Source organism: Mytilus californianus, unplaced genomic scaffold (assembly GCF_021869535.1).
Source record: "Mytilus californianus isolate M0D057914Y unplaced genomic scaffold, xbMytCali1.0.p SCAF_8, whole genome shotgun sequence".
Classification (NCBI taxonomy): Eukaryota; Metazoa; Mollusca; class Bivalvia; order Mytilida; family Mytilidae; genus Mytilus; species Mytilus californianus.
Window position 1 is genome coordinate 57,340,907 of NW_026262734.1, and position 17,281 is coordinate 57,358,187.

A 17,281-nucleotide genomic window follows, 5' to 3' on the forward strand; every position below is an offset into this window, starting at 1 on the left:
CAGGCTGATTCAGTTTGGACCCAACATTCAGGATCGTTCATATTCTTAGTGGAACTATTGGGGGCCATTTTGAATTTGGCAGCTATTTTGGATTTTTTAAAGATGGGTTCATTTCCAAATATGTTTAAATGCTTCATAACTACCACTTTTTAAGGGTGTATGCATCTACTGTAGAGTGATTAATTATACCAATATATTGAATAAGTCTCTTGACTATTGGCGGCAATTTTGGATTTTTTTTAGATGACTCCATAATCGAAAAATGTTTTTTAGCATCATGACTATCATTGTGCAAAGTTTTATGCTTTTCCTATAAAGGGATCAATCAAACCAACATATAGGATATAGCTTCTTGACAAATGGCGACCATTTTTAATTATGGCGGCCATTATGGATTTTTTTCAGATGGCTCCATATCCCAAAATGTTTATTATCATCATATCTAACAATGTGCAAAGTTTCATGCTTTTACCATAATGTGATCAAATGTGCCAAAACATGGACTTAGCCGCTGGACTAAACCACTAAATGCCAACATTACATGACATGACTAACAGTACAAAAAAAATGCAAGAACATTTAGGACAGAGAAATATACAAATAAACAATACAATAGTACATTTCGACATGCTAATAGTTATTCAAGGTACCAGGCTTAAAATTTAAAACGCGCGTTTCATGTACATAAGACTCATCACTGACACTCAGATCAAAATAGTCAGAAATTCCAACAAGTATATAGTTAAAGAGCATTGATGACCCAAAATTCCAAAAAGTTGTGCCAAATACGGCTAAGATTATTTATGCTTGGGATAAGAAAATCCTTAGTATTTAGAATAATTCATACTTTTGCAAACAGTAAATTTATAAACATGACCATATAATTGATATTCATGTCAACACCGAAGTGCTGACTAACAACAGAAAAAGTATGCATAGACAAATAAGCTTTCAAAATGCATATTGTTTTAAATCAAATACAAATTAAGCATACTCATTGTTTTATGCAAATTACAAGAACATAATTAATATTAATTTCATTGTGATCGGTAATGTTCTAGTAATATGCATGAATTACAAAAACGTTCATCAAAACTGTTCATCTGATCAAAATATAGATGACACACATTACCCAATATTTGAAACAATTCAGGTAGTGAGTCGGGGTTGGGGGGTTGCTATTTTTAAAACACAAAATCTCTCATTATATGATCAAGTTAAAGAATAAGACTCAGACCCAATATATTATAAATTTGTACAAACAGTCGTTGCAATTGTAATAATGAAAAATATTTCAATGCAATGGATAAGAAATTGAATACAATATATTTATTTTTTTATTTTATGTTTATGATCATAATTTAGGTAAAGCTCTCCATAGGGATATATTTTGAACTAATTGGATTTTTCATAACAATGTACACCATACCCCCACGTTGGATTCCTTTCATTTGTATTACTTTTACTGTTTGGTCTGTTTGGCTCGGTACTTATACATCCCGTCAATGTGTTTGTATTATCTTTCTTTATTTGCTGGTATGCTTTGTACTTGTGACTTTTCGTGTTTTTTTTGGTACACATTACGTGGCTCTGTACTTTTAAACATCCCGTCATTATGTTTTTTACTCTATTAAAAGGCCATTATCTTATGTTCTATTATGACTTTGAAAATACTTTGAACTACAAAATTATTTTATATCAATGTGTTGTTTGTAATATCTTTTTATTTTTGCTGGTGTGCTTTGTACGTGCTACTTTTTGTGTTTCTTTGGTACATATGACGTAGTTTTGTACTTTTAACATCCCACCATATATGTTATTGTCCTAATATAATGTCATTATGTTATTGTTCTATTATAATATTGAAAATACTTTGAACGACAAAATTATCTTATATCTCTTCCTGTGTGACGTCACATTCCAACATCAAACATACGGAACCTCGCCATGCAGTCATTTTGGGTTGATTTTAAATACATATATAAGTAGTAATGCATGTGGTTGTTTAATTTTATACTTCTTTTTTTGTGTTTCTTTGTTATATATTTGTTTGTTTTGTTCTGATTGAGATTGTGACACGATATTGATGGCTGTATCCCTATTTTGACAATTTTACCTATTCTTTCTGTTTTCTTCACGCATCGTAATAAATAAAATTGAACTTGATGCGACTGTCATACAAGTGAGAGGTTTGGCGCTATAAAACCAGGTTTGATCCACCATTTTCTACATTTGAGAATGCCTGTACCAAGTCAGGAATATGACAGTTGTTGTCCATTCGTTTCATGTGTTTTATCATTTGATTTTGCCATTTGATTAGGGACTTTCCGTTTTGAATTTTCCTCGGAGTTCAGTATTTTTGTTATTTTACTTTTTAATGTCTCTAGAATGACTATTGCAAGGCTTAAGACTCGTCTAAGAGATACTGGCACGACAAATGATCGCCCCGAAGTAGCAGGCCACGTGACCTGACGTTACGTCAAGACAGGCAGATCCGCATCATTCATCTCCGGAATCGATTTGTAAACGCGTCACAAACATCACAAGACATTACAACAAAAAATATGCTCAAACAGTTCGTAATCGATTTGGTCAAGTTGGTATAAGAGCTCTTCGTCCGTTGAAGAGACCTATCCTTACGCAACGTCACAGGATGGCGCGACTTCAATGGACTCAGGTACGGATTCGATGGAATAGGCAAACATGGAGACAGGTTCTTTTCACCGATTAATCTAACTTCAACTAGAAATTTAGAGACGGCTGAGCCAGGGTCTACCGGAGCCGCAATGAACGATTTTCTGATGCGTGCGTACAGAAAACAGATCGGTTAAGTGGGGGCGGAATTATGGTATGGGGCAGAATAATCTACCATGAACGCACAGAGCCAAAAATCACCGTTGATAACCTATAGGCAGATTTATCGCCAATTGAACATCTTTGAGACGAACTTGGACGACGTATCAGAAATAGCCAAAATCTACCAGAAACGCTCGCCCAGCTCCGAACAGCACTTTTCAGGGAATGGAACAACATCCCTCAAGACTTTATTCGACGTCTTATTGATTTAATGCGACAGAGGTGTCAGGTGGTCATAAATGCAAGAGGTGGTCATACAAGGTATTGACATGTTAACCTGAATTCTTTACTCGTCCTGTTAAAATTGTCCGAAAATGTGCAACTTTGTTTTAAATAGAGAAAACCTGTTATTGTTCTCTTTAAAATGATGTTAGCTAACTATTCCATTAATTTATTGTTATCAATTTTTTATAAAAATTTAAATGATCTAACAAGCATGTTTAACGTTTCTTTTTGTTTTGTTTTGCCTAGTATATAATGTTTTATCAAAACCCTCTGTCAGATGTTTTATTCAAATTTTGATAGCAGTATATAATTCAGGTCATATTCCACTTTGTCATAAGCGTAGATAAACTCTGATAAAGGTGCAAGCTACAGGTAAGAAAATGTTATTTAACGGTTAATGTAATAGACTTTTGAAGTCATGTAATATGTACCGTTGTTTCATTTTGTACCTCACATGTACTAAACTACTCCTGCCGGGAGCTTTTATTTTTTTTCTGATTTTATCTATTACAGGTATGAGAAGGCCGATTTTTTTCGAGTAGGGTCATCTGTTTTAATGTGCAAAATAGGAAAACCTTTCATATTCCAAAAGCGACATATAGTGAGGTTTTTGCTACTATCGTTATATCGTACAATGTTCAGTTGAATTCATATTTTTTTTAAACTGTGTAAAACTGAAGTATGAAACATAAATAAATTAATTACATATGTTGATGACTCTACAAGAAAATGTTACTGTGACTGGCAACTAACTATACCTGTGGTCCTATATCTGGTGGTCCTAGTAAATGACCAGCAAATACTAGTACCTAATTTTGTTTAGCGATATCGAATTGTAGAACCAATGGCCTACTTTAATACGCTGTCTTACCGTCTTATTTCTTAATATCAAATAACATGTTTCTGCCGTTCAAATCGACCGTTTTTATTTTCCTTATCAGAAACGCCCATACATCCACATTCGAAACCACTAGGATGTTTAAGACTTGAACACGAGAGATGCTATATTACCGAAATTAATATATGTTGTATCTATAATGAATACGAAAACAATTTAAAGAAAATTGGAAAACAATAACAGATGTAGATATAAGTAGAAAATGAATGAGTGCCGATTAGACAACTCTACTTCCAAATCACAATTTGTAAAAAAATATGATTGGTCAAAGTACAGTCTTCAACACGGAGCCTTCTCTCACACCGAACAGCAAGCTATAAAGGGCCCCTAAAATGACTAATGTAAGCCATTCAATCAGGAAAACAAACGGTCTAATCTATATAAAAGAGAGAAACGAGAAACACATATGAACCACATAAACAAACGACAACCACTGAACACCAGGTTCTTGACTTACATGAAGGCTACAGTAGTATACCGGTGTACAAATCCGGGTTACAAACCAAGACCGAGGGAAACACATCAACTATAAGTTGAAACCAAAGGAACAACAGGAACACCGACGTGCAACAAAAACAAACGTCAACACACATATAGAAACAATCTAATTGATAAAAACTGCAATATTCCCGACTTGGTACAGGACATTTTAAACAAAATGGTTGGTTGAACCTGATGTTATGGTATGCCAAACCTCCCGCTTTATGACCATGATAAAAAAAATATCGATTAAAACTACGTGACAGAAATACAACACAAACACACGCAATAACACGCACAATCAACAGGACAGGTGCAAATACATGAGGTGGGTTTAAACGTTTTAGTAGGTACTAACCTTTACCCTTACATGAACCAATCGTGTAACATCACAACATAGAACGACACACTATAAAGTACCGGAAAAAAGGGGTGCTTTGCGTTGAATGAGGTTATGCTTGAAATTTTGTTTCTTGATTTCTTGAACATCTCAAGATTTTTACACATCGCCATGCTATTTGCCTGTGGCGCATCGCAGTTTATTTTGGTTTTTTTTATTCTTTTCAGAAATGCAACTTTGTACATTTCTAGTGCCCAATTTCATAATTTCAGAGATTTGTACCGTAATTTAGAAAGGGGCAAGTTTTGACAACTGTATATAACAAAATAAAATTTAAAAAAAGCAACAGTCGTCGGTTAACATGCCTAGCATAAACAGGTTAACTATTCGCGTTTGGTAATTTCATCAATGTTGTTTCTATACTTATTGCACATCATTATGTTGATTTTGGGTGTAGAGAACATACATTGCCATACATTGCTTTGTTTTGGGGCCTTGCTTCAGATGTTTAATTACTAGTTTGCAAGTTACCAGTATGGGAAGACATGATTGTAAAACCTTTGCCTTGTTATGCATTACTGATTAAATAGCTATTCAACTGTTTCGGTTTAATGCATACTTGGCTTTGTGCGTTCCTGTTGGAGGTAAATCCAGGAAAGCCCTTTGGACGCATCGGATTTTTAACGTGTTGATTTCAGTTTTTTTTATTGCGACATTAGCCGATTTTAATAAGAATAAAAAAATAACAAGATCATCATAAGAAAAACATATTATCTAGTTTATTGTTCGTACAACAAGCATCTTCTTTATTAGTAGCAGCAAATCACTGGGTTTGTTTTGCTTAAAAGATGATATAATGAAAGTTTAATTGTATTTATGTATGATAAAACAGGGACAGCTGAGGAACTTTTATCAATAACGTCTGATAAGAATGTGCTTAACAATATTTTGTTATTCATTTTCGTTATAAATAAACTCATTATAGTTGCAGATAAAACAACATACTTCCCTTTATAAAAAAAAACCGATGGAAAATGATAAAGAAAGCTAGTTCAGTCAAAAAGCTCCAATCAATTCACACGAATCCATCCCTGAGAATTTTCCATAGTTTATATTGAATACAAGCCGATATTGGCAGGATGTAGATTTTGTTTTATAAACAATCATGTATTCAATTTATTTAAGTACAAATTCATTGTTATTCAACTGTAAGTCGATAGAGGCTTTATATAATGTGAGTGTTTGATTTTTTAAAAGGACACAAGTCGAAACAAATGTTTGATTCTTGTCAATTTATACATGAGCTGAAAAGAATATTTGTATTGAGTCATTATCATTTTGTATCGTAAAGCTCTATATTTTTGAGATAGTTAATTATGTCAGAAATTATTGCTGATTTTGTAATGAGTCTTTAGCCTACATTCATTGACTTGTTGAAAGGCATTTTGAATGTCCACAAAACTAGTACTTGCATTTTTGAAATACATACGTTTTTTTAGAATTACGGCTATGAAAAAAAAAAAAAACTTGTAATGTTCTTAGACAGAAATTTATAAGTTCACCTGGCCCAGAGGGCAAAGTGAGCTTTTCTCATCACTTGTCGTTCGTCGTCTGTCGTCCGTCGTCCATCGTTAACTTTTACAAAAATATTCTCCTCTGAAACTACTGGGCCAAATATAAATAAACTTAGCCACAATCATCATTGGGGTATGTAGTTTAAAAATGTGTCCGATGACCCGACCTACCAACCAAGATGGCCGCCACGGCTAAAAATAGAACATAAGGGTAAAATGCAGTTTTTGGCTTATATCTTTGAAACTTTCAGACAAATCGGACAACTCATTGTTGGGTTGCTGCCCCTGAATTAGTAATTGTAATGAAATTTTGAGTTTTTGGTTATTATATTGAATATTATTACAGATAGAGATAAACTGTAAACAGCAATAAAGTTCAGCAAAATAAAATCTACAAATAAGTCAACATGACCAAAATGGTCAATTGAACCCTTAAGGAGTTATTGTCCTTTATAGTAAAATTTTTAACAGGATTTTGTAAATTTTTGTTATCTTATAAAAATCTTCTCCTCTGAAACTACTGAGACATATTTAACCACACTTGGTCACAATCATCATTAGGGTATCTAGTTTAAAAACTGTGTCCGATGATCCCAACTGCCAACAAAGATGGCCGACATGGCTAAAAATAAAACATTGGGGTAAAATGCAGTTTTTGGCTTATATATCTGAAACTTAAGCAAACGTGTAACAGCAGCATTATAGCATGCATCAATTGTAAATAAAAATATCAGGTGAGCGACACAGGCTTCTTGGAGCCTCTAGTTGTAATATCAAATAGATGATTATCATGATTATTATAGTTTTTCTTTTTAAAGGTGCACTAGCTACAAGAATTTATAAAACTCCTGAAATAGGATTTTGTTTTTGTTCAATCATTAATGAAAGTAAAATATTAGTGAAAGAATATTTAACTTTAAGCATCCAGTATGGTTCAATTTTGTCAAGTTAAGCTAAGAAACATTGATGATGAATTTTTCCCTAGCGAGTGAATAATTCGATCTTATTGAATGCGTATTCATATGAACATCAATCTAACATCTTAGCTAGAGATGGATAACGCATGCAATGTGTGTGTTCGGTTATTTAAAGGGAAAGAATGTCAACATTAAAAGTGAAACAAAGGTAAATCCTCTGATTATCTTATTAGATTTCAATATATCATTCTTATACAGGTATATTTTCAATCTATAATATAAACTTAGACAGACCTAGAAAAATGCAATTGCACGAGTTCACTTTCTATTTATATATACATTTTTGATAATATATCGTTTATATGACCATCGGAAGTCTTCCCAGGTCAACTCGATAATTAATTAGATGGCGTACAGACTACAACACATAAAACAAAGCTACACATTATCGAGCCCATGCCCTGTAATTTTTTTCAAAGCTCAAATACATCAAACGAAAGGAAAACAACTGTCATATTCCTGACTTTGTACAGGCATTATCCCGTGCAGAAAACAAGTAAGAGATTAAGCCAGCTATACAATTCTCCATTTTTCTTCAAATTAAGGCGGTACCAAGACAGGTTAAGGGCGGTTGTTTCACTTGATCGTTGATTGATAGTGTTCGGTTTTGGCAGTTTTTATGGACTTTTATTTTCTTAATTTACCTTGGACCTCAATATTTTTGTTATGCTTTTTTAATTGACTTTATCATTTCATTACATTTTTTGTTTGTTTTGTGTAATAGAGATGTTTAATGTTCAGATGTTTATTTCGAAATATAAATTCACACGCAGTAACTGCGTAACATGAGCGAAAATACGAAATGTGTACAGCTATCGAATGGAGAAGAACAAAGTTATTACAAAACCGTGAAAGGAACAACATGATATCATTAGTGGTAGGATGCATATTTAACTCATCCCATTCTGCTTTCTTGGACATTTATTATAACCTTCTCCTTAAGTATAAGAAATAAAAAGTCATAAGCTCTATAAAATGAAGGACAGTTCAAACCTCAAACAGATTTAATACATAAATGTGTATATCTAACCATCTAGTTTGGCACATGTTTTTTATAAAACCAGGGAAGAAACAAAATGATAGTATAAGGGGTAGGATGCATATTAAGCTCCTAACAATATGCTTTCTTGGACATTTATTTTTACATAATGTATTTAAATAATAAGCTCAAAAGCTTTATAGAACTGTGGACAGTTCAAAATCTCTAACAAATTGCAATCTTATATATGTTGAAAATGAAAAAAAAATCGGTTTAATTGTGATTGCAAAACCATTGTTATATATTTACCTTCTATCTTGTTTTACCATTTTTTGTATTTCTAAAGATGTAAAGAAGGAAGAACTTTGTACTTTTGAAAAAAAAAATATTTGTAAATCAAGCCTAATGTACATAGTTTTCCATTTGCGATTAAAACATATTAGGGTAGAAAAGTCAAGCAGCAATTAACATGATTAAGTTCACTAAATATGAATGATTTAGATTGAAGTATCACATTTTAATTGGGTATATATTGATTCTAAACTAAAAAAAGTGTGTGTATGCGGATTTGACAATATATTAAGTTACCAGAGAAGCAACACTTGTAACATCGATTTGCAATTCAATTTGGAAACACAACTTATTTATAGTTTCTAGATATAACAACTCGATGAAGCTGATTTAACAAGATATTTAGTTGAGATTATTGTATTCTCAAGATTGCTACTAGATAGTTTAGTGAAAATTTATATAACAAAGTGTTTAACATGATAATGTAGGTAATGTTGTACATGTAGCTACATGTAGAATGTCGAATTTGAAACATTAATCTAAATCGTAAAAAAAATAGGTCATCATCTGATAGTCTCGTCTATACGTGATAGATACATGGGTAATGATTCGGTAAATGTAAATTTCTGCCCTAACCCTTGATCATTCTAGTCACATTGACAGATTAGAAAAACACAGTTGTTGTAGACTGTTAGGTACATGTATATATATCTTAGTTTAAATGAAATGTAACTTTTGTGAAAGACCTGAAATCGTGTCAGGTTTTAAGACTTTGATATGCATAAGATATTTGTGCAACTAGTTAGACTGTTAACTAGTTAATTATAAAAAAACATATATATTTGGAAACAGTGTGGCCAAAGCTAATACATGAGATTGGAAGTGGTGAACAAAGCGTAATGTATACATTGCTAAGTTTTGTGTACAATGTGAACATTTATTGATATAGAAATTAAATCATGATTTTGTTAATGAAAAAAAAAACATATTACAAACAACTAATTTGAATATGTTTTCTTTTTTAACAGAACTGAGATTAAAATCCACAGTAGGTGACCTCCACGTTGTGAGATTTGGAAACGGCTAGCTATCCCGCTGTCTAACTCCATACAAACCAGTAAGTATTAAATTTCCATGAGGTCATGTTTATATATTGGGTGTAAAGGTTCAGTACATGTATCACTAAGCTAAATACCATGGAGGACTTTCTGTTGCAAACTACGATGGTTACCTTCATTTGTAGCGACGACGATTGGGGTTATCTAAACGGATATTTGCAAAAACAACGGCTTTAGAAAATGGTCCATATTATAACCAGGACGTTGATGAAATTATCCTATTTATACTCATGATAGTAGTGCTCTTTGAAATGACCTTTCAAAAATTCTCGATGAAACCTCGGATTGGACTATAATCTCCATTTGAATTTAAAAATATACAAACTGCTTTGTTTTAATCATTGTTTTGGATTTCGTAAAAGTTATGACTTTATACAAATTCTAGTTTTTGGCACCATAACAGTTGAACGATAAATAGGTCATATTCAAAACAAAGACGTTAAAAGGCTTTATGAACGACTGATATTGATATCAAATTTGGCACAAAAAAGACATGTTCAATTAAATGGGGTGACCTTTATAAATGTAAGAAAGAAGATGAGACAACTCACAAGAGCCCAAATGACACAGAAATTAACTGCTATAGTTCTCCGTACGGCCTACATCAATGTGCACAGCCCATACCGCATAGTCAGCTATAAAAGGCCCAGAAATGAAAAATGTAAAACAATTCAAATGAGAAAACTAACGACCTAATTTATGTACAAAAAATGAACGAAAATAGATATGTAACACATCAACAAACAACAACCACTGAATTACAGGCTCTTGACTTGGGACAGGCACATACATACATACAGAATGTGTCGGGGTAAAAACAAAAAACAAAAAAAATTATGAACTTTTACCATTTTATCGTATTTGCCTATTAGGTAAACAAAAATTTGAAAACCAAAAATGATCAGCAAGGCAAATCTACAAATTAGTCAGATGAACGAAGGCATTATTCAACAACTTATTCAAGAAATAACTTTTTGATGATGATTTTATTTCTTTTCAACCTTTTGCATATTTGCATGTTATATTTGAAACTATGATATAATCTTAAGAGATCAAAAATTATCAAAAAGACAAAATCTACAAATATGTCAGCATGCTGTCATAGGATCTCTTTTCACGAATTTGACCTACCGAATTAGACTTATTACCGGATTTGTATGAACATGAGCAACTCGACGGGTGCTACATGTGGAGCAGGTACTGCTTACCCGTCAGGAGCACCTGAGATCACCCCAGTTTTTGTGGTGGGGTACGGGTTGATCAGTCTTTTTTTTTCTATGTTGTGTGTCTGTTTGTTTTTTTCTTTTGAGCCACGGCTTTGTCAGTTTATTTTCGATTTAGGAGTTTAAACGTCACACTGGTATCTTTCGCCCCTCTTTTACAAAAATGAAGTCCCTTGACCATCTTTGAATTGAGATATTTTACCGCGATGGAAATTACGAAAAGATGATTACAGGAGAAGGTCCGGTAAGTATATAAGGGTTAATTTCGGCATAAATTCGAAGTACGTCTAACTAAAGATTTTTGACATTTTTTAAACCCTTAAGTATCTACTTCATTCGATTAAATTGGTTATTGTAAAAGTATTGGACCGACTTGGTCATTTAAAACGCTTACATTCAAGTTTAAATGAGAAAAATCCATTAATTATGCCATTTAACCGCACTTTTCAGACGGATTTTGTTTAAAATGGAAGTGGCCGCATTCGTGTTCACCCTCAACATTTATATATGTTGTGTATTATCATTGAATACACCATATATGTAAATATTTAGACTGAACACAAGTGCGGCCACATTCATTTTAGACAAAACTAGTTTTAGTATTAGCACAAATATTTAAATTGTGAAGATACCAGTATCACGGTAGGTATAGTGGCCGGCTAGGATCGTGGTTATTCGAGTATTTTGATCGAATTTTTTCGAGTATGACCACTTTTTTCGAGTACATATGATAAAAAATGTAGACAAACAGACTTCCTTTAAAACAAAAAACGTGATATAAAGGCCTTAGTTTAATATACAATGTTATACAAGGTATGTAAGCATTGGAGATAAACAAATATTATCAATACGACATTTTTTTTTCGTTAAAAAACGTAAATTAAGCCTCACAATGCTTTTATTCGAAAATACAGAAAAAAACCATTTTATACACATACCAATGCAAATGTCGGATAAAATGCATACATGGAATCTATAGATACTTAAATATACAGACACTGTACATAAAATTCTTTTTATTGCATTGAAAACTGACATTTTGAGACTAAGTTCATTTCTATGTAATCGGGTTTTTTCGAGAGAAGTCCGGGCTTTTTCGATTGCGCCTGTGTTTTATCGAGTGATTATACAATTTTCCTATAGCTTAACATGTTATCTGTCAGTCTATTTACGTTTTTAAGCAATAAAACAAAGGTTCAAATTAAGTACTTTTCAAGGCATGAAACCAATGCATTCATAAATTTGATAATTGCGTACTTACACTAACATGTTAAAAAAAAGCTAATAAATTACATATACAATAAATATTCGTGATGTCAACAATATAATGTAAGCATAAACAATTTGGATTCTGACTTACATACATATAGACTTACATACATGTCGTAATGTTCTATTGTATTGTTAAATTTTGTATTTCTCTGTCCTGAATGTTCTTCCATTTGTTTGCATTGTAGTCCTGTCATGTAATGTTGTCATTTTAGTGTTAAATTTAACATTGCCATAAAAATGGGAGGTTTAGCTAACCAAAAAACCAGATTCAACCCACAATTTTTTCTTAAAACGTCCTGTACCAAGTCATGAAAATGGCAATTGTTATCTTATAGTTCGTTTCTGTGTGTGTTGCATTGTCGTTTGGTTTTTTGTTGCACTTTGGGGACGTGTTTTTCAACATACCGTCGGAATTCCAATGGGAACCAATTGTGCCCTCTTCTTGACGACTTGTTTCTTTATTATTATGAGGCTGACTTCATACAGGAACTTCTTAGGAAGAAAGATAAGAAGTTAGCAATATCCTTTAACTCTACGTTCCGCTATATAGATGATGTTCTCTCACTAAATAATACAAAATTTGGTGACTATGTTGAACGAATCTATCCAATCGAACTATAGATAAAGGATACTATAGATACAGTTACGTCTGCCTCATATCTTGACTTACATCTAGAAATTGACAATGAGGGTCGGTTGAAAACAAAACTTTACGACAAAAGAGATGATTTCGGCTTCCCAATTGTGAACTTTCCATTTCTATGTAGCAACATTCCAGCAGCGCCTGCATATGGAGTATATATCTCCCAATTGATACGATATTCCCGGGCTTGTGTTTCCTATCATGATTTCCTTGGTAGAGGATTGCTGCTCACAAGGAAGCTATTAAACTAAGAGTTCCAAATGGTGAAGTTGAAATCATCCCTTCGTAAATTTTACGGACGACATCACGAGTTGGTTGACCGTTATGGAATAACCGTTTCACAGATGATATCTGATATGTTCCTTATGTCGTAACTACAATACCCTTCCCTTTTCACGAATGTGACTTACCGAATTAGACTATTTACCGGATTGGTAATAACATAAGCAACACGACGGGTGCCACATGTGGAGCAGGATCTGCTTACCCTTCCGGAGCACCTGAGACCACCCACAGTTTTTGGTGGGGTTCGTGTTGATTAGTCTTTAGTTTTCTATGTTGTGTCATCTGTACTATTATTTGTCTGTTTGTCTTTTTATTTTTGGCCATGGCGTTGTCAGTTTGTTTTCGATCTATGAGTTTGACTGTCCCTCTGGTATCTTTCGTCCCTCTTTTAGTGTTTCTGTTGTTTCGTTGTTTTCCTCTTATATTTTGATGTGTTTCCCTCAGTTTTAGTTTGTAACCCGGATTTGATTTTTCTCAATCAATTTATGACTTTCGAACAACGGTATACTACTGTTGCCTTTATTAAGCCGATGAAGTATTCATTTCATTTTTAATCATGTATGAAATTTAATTCAAATTTCATTGTCAATGGGAAAAGAAATGTGGCGAATTAAGTGGAGGACTTTCTGTTGCAAACTACGGAGGCTACCTAACGACGATGATTAGGGTTATCTAAAAGGCTACTTAGGAAAATAATGACGATTGTCTTCGAAAATTTTCCACATTTTAACCAGGACGTTGATGAAATTATCCTATTTGTACTCATGATAGTAGTGCACTCTGAAATGCCGGTCATGAGCTTTCAAGAATTCTTGATGAAACCTCGGACTATAATCTCCATTTGAATTTAAAAAATACAAAATGCTTTGTTTTAATCATTGTTTTGGTGTAAGATTTCGAAAAAGTTATGACTTTATACAAATTCTGGTTTTTGGCACCATAACAGTTGAACGATATATAGGTCATATTCAAAACAAAGACGTTAAAAGGCTTTATGAACGACTGATATTGATATCAAATTTGGCACAAAAAAGACATGTTAAATTAAATGGGGTGACCTTTATCAAACAAAAAGAATTATGAAGTTTTACCATTTTTATTCATGTTTGCATATTATGGTAAACATTATTATAGCTAAACAGAAATTTTAAAAGAAAAAATGATCAGCAAGGCAAGAAAATCTACAAATTAGTCAGATGATCGAGAGCATAATTCAACACCTTATTGAAGTAATAACTTTTTGATGATGATTTTATTTCTTTTCAACATTTTGCATATTTGCATGTTAAATTGGAAACTATTTAAGATAGATATAATTTTAAGAAATAAAAAATTATCAAAAAGACAAAATCTACAAATATGTCAGCATGCTGTCATAGGATCTCTTTTCACGAATGTGACCTACCGAATTAGACTTATTACCGGATTTGTATTAACATGGGCCACACGACGGGTTGTACATGTGGAGCAGGTACTATTTACCCTACCGGAGCACCTGATATCACCCCCAGTTTTTGGTGGGGTTCGTGTTGGTCAGTCTTTATTTTTCTATGTTGTGTTTTGTGTGTTTTTGTGTGTCTGTTTGTGTTTTTTATTTTTAGCCACGGCGTTGTCAGTTTATTTTCGATTTAGGAGTTTTAACGTCACTCTGGTATCTTTCGCCCATCTTTTATATGAATAAAGTCTCTCGATTAATCTACCATCTATGAATTGAGATATTTTACAGAATGTGGCGGGGTTAAACATATTAGCGGGGTCCCAACATTCCTCCTAACCTGGGATAGTGGTGTAACAGTACAACATGAGAACTAACTATAAAAATTAGTTGAAAAAGGCTTAACTCATCAGATGGATACAAACAGAAATACTACACAGAGTGGACGTGGCCGTGTACTTGAATATCCATACAACAAAAAGACACAAAGTAAAGATCTGAGATTACTCGCAGTTACTGACAGCTAGTTCAAAGTCACTAACAACTAACTTAGCCTTTTTAACTGATTTTTATAGTTCGTTCTTATGTTGTACTTTTACACCACTCTCCCAGGTTAGGGGGAGGGCTGGAATCCCACTAACATGTTTAACCCCGCCACATTATGTATGTATGTGCCTGTCCCAAGTCAGAAGCCTGTAATTCAGAGGTTGTCGTTTGTTGGTGTGTTACAAATTTGTGTTTCGTTCATTTTATTGTACATAAATATAGCCTTTAGTTTTCTCGTTTGAATTGTATTACATTTGTCATTTCGCGGCATTTTATAGCTGACTATGCGGTATGGGCTTTGCTCATTGTTGAAGGCCGTACGGTGACCTATTGTTGTTAATTTCTGTGTCGTTTGGTCTCTTGTGGAGGGTTGACTCATTGGCGATCATACCACATCATTTTTTTTAGATTCAATGTTGTAGAGTGTCCTTTGTTTGATATGCACCAAGATGAGCGACACAGGCTTTTTAAATACTACGGAGCTCACCACAAAATATATTATTAACTGTAAAAACAAAAGTAGAATGAAATGAAGTTGAAAAGATTGTGAGTCCCCTGCATTATGTCCTAAAGACCGTTTTATAAAGGATCCACTTACTTTTATTTAACACTGAACAGTTGTGGTAGAACGTTTTCCGAATTTGCATTGAATTAAAAAAGGTTAATTTTGATTTACGTAGTAATATGTTTTTGTAGTTTATTGGGAATATAAGATATTGTTCTTCACTTAATTACAGTTATAGACTATAAAAAGTCATTTTTTTAGAGTGAGGAATAACTTTTTTCTTAATCAAATTTTCTTTTATAAAACCCGGACCATTTGTTTAAAAACCCGGACTGTTACAATATTGCTCTCGGTAAAACCCGGACAATATTAAACACTGAATTGTTTGGTAAAATACACGGAAATTGTGCTTCTTTCTTGCTCAAAGCATATATAGTATTCAAAATAAGGTGGGTAGTCAGGTAAAAAAACTATCAGAATTACGAAATAGCAGTTAATTGACCTCATCTCATGTTTTATCACTCGAAAAAGCCCGATATTTACTCGGGAAAAAAAGGACCGCTTTTCTCGATAAAACACGATCAAAGCCGGACACTATATCTACCGTGAGTATGTTTGCATGGAGTAATGATGCTAGTACCTGATGTATGTCCATTGTATTATGTTAAACAGCCCATATTTCTTTAACAAAAATAGTTTTCTTTCCAATAAATAAGTAATATTTTACAATTTAACAACTTTGTAACAACGCTATATTTTTTGGCCAAAATAGGGTCTTACCGGGCCTATTCCTTTGTAATATATTTATAGGGCTTATTAATTTTCAATATCTGTTACATTTTAAGTATAAGTAATTCTGAAATGTATAGGGTCAATGATCAATACTTTAATTTTAGCTTTTGACCAGGAAGTTGATAAAATTATCCTATTTATACTCATGATAGTAGTTCTCTCTTAAATATCGGCCATAACCCTTTAAAAAAAATTCTTCAAGAACACATGGAGGAGACTACTAATACGACAAAGTAATTGAAGCTGTCTAATAAAGGCAACAAATAATCTGACCCTCAATTATGATCAAATTGCATTGAAGTAAAATGGGAAATAATTGGATCCCCGTTCCTGTCCATGGTAGAGTTCACATAAAGAAATTAAGCAACAAAAGTCTTTAATATGTGTTTTTTTTTATAGACATTAATAAATTAATGGAGATTTAGAAAGATTATTTTTGTATTGATGATGTTGGTGTCATAAGCTTCATTATGTTGGCTGCAATTGTGTTTTATATAACAGACACTGTTAGAAAGTTTTATTACATTATTCATAACTGATCAATACTGTGGGAAGCTTGATATACCATGATAAACAGTCCTAGTTATGAACTTAAAAGTCATAGTTTGTCTGTAATGTATTTTTTGATATGCGGCAGTCGATGACAAATCAGCTCAATTTTGATAATTTTGGTCAAAATAGTCAAAATTAAGAGAGAAGGTTCCATTTTCAAAATATGAAAATAAGTTTTTTTTGGTTGCTGTGATTCTTTCATTCATACAATATCAAATTTTGCACCAAAAAAATGGCAGATCATACATATCATACTTATCAACTTCCTGTTTATATCTCTGTTTTAATTG

At 32.9% G+C, this 17,281-nt stretch overlaps 1 protein-coding gene across 1 annotated transcript in view; it reads left to right on the plus strand.

Moving 5' to 3' along the window:
* Positions 1–17,281, plus strand: part of LOC127712507 (uncharacterized) — a 44,305-nt gene that overhangs the window by 8,469 nt on the left and 18,555 nt on the right. The window contains exon 2 of the transcript XR_007987107.1: positions 9,649–9,737. The gene's annotated coding sequence lies outside the window, so the exon portion shown is untranslated. The remainder of the gene's footprint in view (positions 1–9,648; positions 9,738–17,281) is intronic.